The sequence below is a fragment of the Periophthalmus magnuspinnatus genome, chromosome 5 (assembly GCF_009829125.3).
Source record: "Periophthalmus magnuspinnatus isolate fPerMag1 chromosome 5, fPerMag1.2.pri, whole genome shotgun sequence".
NCBI lineage: Eukaryota > Metazoa > Chordata > Actinopteri > Gobiiformes > Gobiidae > Periophthalmus > Periophthalmus magnuspinnatus.
In genome coordinates, this window is record NC_047130.1 from 9568034 (window position 1) to 9573805 (window position 5772).

The window sequence follows — 5772 nt, forward strand, 5'->3', positions numbered from 1 at the left end:
CCCTGAGGAGACAAAGGTACAAATCGTCTTACATCTTTTAGTTTTACTGGTACTGGCCCCTTCCTCCATCTGAGTGAGTAAAACCTAAGAGACTAAAATACTGGAATAAATCTCAGTTGAGAAAAATATTTTCAAAAAAGAAAAGAGCATTTGGAGTGGGATGAGACAAAATTAGAACAAGGCGAGACATGGAATTGGCTCCAAAAGAATGAGACAAAATGAGATTTTGAATTCATAGTAAAGGTTGGTGTGGTTCAGCTCACATTTTTGGCCTTTCCCATTATTTATTCATTTTATATTTTTGCCATCATTGTAGCGCTGCCTTTTAGAACTACAGCTTCTCTTTATGGTTTGCAAACTTGCACTTGTTTAGTCTACACTCCACTGCATTAAGTGTATGCCCTCAATAACCAAACTAGGCTACCAGGAACATCCTATCAAGATGCAACACATAGGGGTTTTTTTTGTAGAGGAAGAAGGAAACATGAATAAGCAGGTTAAAGGTGTGTCTCTGCTTCATGTGGCAACACAAGCAGTCATGACTCATTGCAGCGTCCTTATACAGGCCTAATATTCTCCAAGGCTCCAGAAGAGACTAATATTTACTCACTGGTACTTTGAGTTGGGCTGCATTATGTGACTTAATAGCATTAGGAATTTTCATTTGACATAGATTTAAACATGTATTGGCCAAATCTTTGTTGTGATTATGGTTCAATTGTACCTTAATGATTAACAATGATTATGCTGTTATTTACTGCTATGCAGTAAGGGTGCAGTATAAAAGAGCTTGTATAATTCTCATACATGGTTCCTAAAATAATTCAAGCTATTACTTATTCTCAGTCTTTTTATTATATTTCATGAATATTCAAAAACATCTCAAATAAAGGTCCTTTATTAGGATATAGGGACATAGTGACACACTCCGAAAATGACCAAAATGTGGTTGAAAAATGTTTGTATCTGATCTTCTTGCAGCCTTTTTAAATATTTAAGAGATATGTAATATTATACAAATTATCATCTTCCACCTTCATTTTCAAAAGAAATAAGTCAAGTTGTTGTTCCTGGTTCTGTGGGCCACTGGTCGTGAGTGAGAGGCAGTGGAACAAAGGCAGAGCAGTTAAAGTGTCAGGAGCAGCTGCTGTTATTGTGGTAAGGCTGCCATGATAGACGAATAAGGTCGAATGGGTTTCTCTGACTATTACTGTGATAAAAGACAACTAATTTTAGTTGAAAGACACATTTTTTGTAACCTCATACAACATATTCCATCTTTCAGCATGAGATGAAGGTTTGTATGTAAAAGTAAAGCTGTTCTCTCAAGTCATTGTTTGAATTGGAATATTTAGGTATTTATTACTAAAGCCTAAAACATCTATGTGTGTCAAAAGTGGGATTATTGGTAAACTGACAGTTGAGAAAAAGCTTGACTGCATTTTTGTAACATCATTTGTTCAATTTCTTTTGTTTATGAGGTGCAAGATCCAAGTTATTTTCTTTATCAGTGAGTGACGCCACTAAAATAGTTTTAGCCTATTCTTAGATACAGCAGAACCAATCACAGTAAAGAAATCAACACATTTATAGTCTGGGCAATATTACTACTGGTCCAGCAATCCCAGCTAGCCACAGTAGTTACATTTTTTCAGGTGTATTTCATTCAAACAAAGGCAGCTACCGCTAGCATGAACCACTTCAATAATTAGGATACTGCACAAAAAGTAATTTAATTTCTAAAACGTAGCAGAATCCTAAATCATGCCACATTACTAAATAGTAAACAAATTATTTGTAGAGCAGTTGATTACCAATCAGAAAAAGACGTTAATGGAAGCTAGTCATTCTCTAATTTGTTCCTACCCGATTTGAATCGTTTTTGGAAGTTTATTTTAGGCTATGTTCTTCTTTGTGAAACACTTCGTGAAATAATGCTAAGCTGATAAAGCATCAATACATTTAAATAAAGGCAAATCATAGGCTACATGTAAACATATCAAGCATGTTTCAGTAAATTTAGTTTATTAACGACAACTACGAATGCGGAGATCCAAATCGGGTACAAATCAGGTAATAACAAAGCTAACTAGCCTAGCATGTCCAGATTAGCGTGGCACAAAACAAAAGATTTGATACAAGGTACAGTACGTCTCGCTCTGTCGATTGAAAGAAAATAGTAATCTAGCATTGTTCTTACATTTCCTTTACATAATGACATTTAAAAACGGAGTGATAAGACAGACCTGCCAGATTGGATGATCGTTCTCCAGAAAAACGCGACACAAACATCAACAGTCTCAGCAGCTAATGTTAGCATTAGCCGAAAGGACCCAGTGTTGACGTCGATGCGGTTTGGCCCAGTAATTTTGCCTGAAAAAAATAATGTTGGGAACTGGAATGAGAGTAGCCAAAACTGTACTAAAGTAAGAGTAGCGCTACTAAATAATATTACTCAAGTAAAAGTACAAAGTAGTAGTCCAAGAAATCACTTGAGTAAGAATAAAAAAAGAATTTAAAAAATGTAATAAACAAAACCTTACGTACAAAATCTGGTATTTTCAAAGGATGGACCACAAAAAATAAATAAATAAATAAAAATAATAATAATAATTAATTAATTAATAAATCATGTTTAAAGTAGTGCAAGAAACACAAATGTTTAAATTATTAAATATTGTCAACGTAAAATAATTTTAGACTTATTATTACTCAAGTGGGAGTAAAAGTCTGGAAACTACAATTCTGTGAATCTATTTTAGTCTGCAATATCATATCATTTTGGTCTTTGTTAAACCCATTGACTCATAGGCTTGGCTATATTAAAATGCTCTATTCTGTTATGAATGTAAGTTGATACATTTTTACTCCAAACTGACAATTTTACTCAGAATTTTACATTTAAGTAATACCAGAACACAAGCAACAAAGTATTTTTCTCCAAACTTTATTTCCTTACATTTTAACACAGACAAGACATAAAAATGTAGTAAATAAAAACAATAAACTTAAAAAAGATGAAAGATCAAAAACATAATTGATTCTGCTAGCAATGAATGCAAAAACTGTACATATGCTTGGACCTATTGCAAGCTTGTTACTGAGGCTGGTCGAGGATTTACTATTGTTAGAATATGTATTATTTTATTATATTAGTCAGAATTGGGTGAAATAGACATAAGAGACCCAAGCCATGCAGTGAGAAATTCTTTGTTCCTCTAAAACTCTGTCAAGAAGGTCATCCCAGCTGTCGAAAACGAAGAGTGAAGCACAAGTTAGGACAAGGTTCTCACAAGAAAGGGCATCTGATAGAAAATAGATTTACAAGGGAGATAAACAGTGTACAGTAGTGTGTACTAGCACACCATAACCACCAGGTGTCACTAGATATATTTCCAACATCTCAAAGTTTGTATGGTACTCCATTTCTGATGCCTCAACTCTTGATTCCTCAGCTTGTAAATACTTTCCATGGGCAGAAGACCAACAGGACACACCTTTTATTGCTAGATTTTTGCCCATTATTTACTGTTTTTGTGTTCATTTAGGCAGCCAGAATTATGACGGACTGATTTATGCAATGGACTTGAATGCTATCATTATTTACCTATTTATTTTGTCACTTTTTCCGATGGGATGCCCCCTGCTTGTCTCCATGGCGATTTTATTGCATGGAATGTTAAATGTATGGCATTAAACGTATCTATCTTGCCGTTATTCAAGTACAATTCAATTAACCAATCAAATAACTGTATTTAATCGCCTTGGGTCAATTTAATCTCTTGAGTAATCTTGATGTAAAATTTGACAGGTTTTTATTACTGCCAAAAAATTGTATTACTAAAAACACACATTTCTTACAGTGAGCTACTTGGTATTTCTATGTAGAGAGCAGATTTTTGGTTGTGTATGCATCGTTATGATGAAAGCAAATTTCCATATCATTGTTGGACAAAAATATTTCAATTTTATAGCAGAATTTAGGCTACAGCTATGGAATGGAGGACAATTTAAGGAGGCTAATCATCAGAAATGGAACACACACTTTTTATGGCAAACTTGTTGAATTTTAACCACTAGGGAGCTGTGATGGAAAGATCTAAACATAATTTTATGGTTAGAAAAAATACAAAACATACATAAAATGAAATGAATATAAATGAATACAAACATGTCTAAATCGCAAGTATCACCATCACAGAGGCATGCCCTATTTGTATACCATTTGAGTGTTGCTTTGAAAAAGTCACAGTTTCAACACTAGAACATTGACGTCTCGAGACTCGACTTGGACCCTGGTATATTTCACTGAAGAAGCTAAATGTTATCATGCTAGCTAGCTTATTTTAGCCTATCTCTAAATGTCGCCCACGTGTCATAGCCTCCAGAATTAGCCGTTAGCACGTTAGCATACAGCAGCCATTCCAACATTGAAAACAGTAGCAGGCTAACAGCACAAAAGTATATAATTAGAGCGATATTACATTTATCGACAACCATTCCTATAAGCAAAATAGATCATTTTCGTCACTGTATGTAGTACATTTAACATGATGCAGCATATTTTCAATGATAGTCCATGTTTTGAAGTAATAATAAATAAAGTGCCTTAACTTTTTTCCCGTTTCAAGTGACTACAGGCTGTTTTGTCATTCACAGAGGCGGTTTAAGAGAAGTCAGGGCTATCGAGAGGGTCAAACAGAGTGACAAAAGTAAAGGGTTGATCAGATCGTGTTGTAAGCGCTTGTATTGTGATGCGTTTGGCACTTGGCCGATCATTAATGTGTCTTTGAGGATGCTATTTCTCCATTCACCTTGAAGTAATCAGTCAATCTTTAGGTCACCCAGCAGTCTCCTAAACAGACAAAACAAAATACTATTGTCTCATTATTGTCACTATTTAATGCTAGATAGAGTTAGTAAGTTTTAACCTTTGTATAACTTAAACATAAACTAGCCCGCATAATTTGTTTAGTAATCCCATTTGTGGAGGTTAACATGTTTATAAGGTTAGGGTTAATCAAATTTATAAGCAATTGAAAGTAACTAGGAAGTAATGGCAGAGGTCGGCAGATTGTTGAAAAACAGCCAAAAATTGTCCAATGTTGTTTTGAAAATATGCTAAATTTGAATATCGAGTATGTTGTTACTTTATATGGAAAAAGAGGTGATAAAAATGTAAATGAAAATAAAAACTTGTGTTGTAAACTTCCAAATAAGAAAAGTATAAAGTTATACATTTAAATATTTAAATATATGTTTTAGCACATTTCTGTTGTACTGACATAATATCGTCAGACTATAGTTACTGGGATAGTTCCACCCAAGAATATTATAATATATTGTCCGCTCCCAAACCTCCATCATTTCATGCACCTATCTGTTAGCGCCATGTGACAATAGCCTTGCTGCTAACTTGTGATTTGAAAATGCTACTGATTTTTGCTAGGAGTTGAACTCAAATCCAAGTGTTTAAATGGAAAGTGAAAGAGGACAACTCATTTTGACTATATGCCAACCTAACATGTGAAAGTGAAATAGTCATGGCATATAGCCTATAATTATGCTAGGCTAGCTAAGAATGTTGTTCAGGATAACCTACCATGAATAGCAAGCTTGTCTGAATTTTACTAATCATTACTATAGCTAGAGAGTCACTAGTTAATATGCTACTGGCTCAGCAGTGGATAAACGGAGGGCATTTGGCGTAAACCTTATGCTAAATCAAAACAGAATTCGCTGTAAAGGGCATGTTAAGCCTACAAATGAATA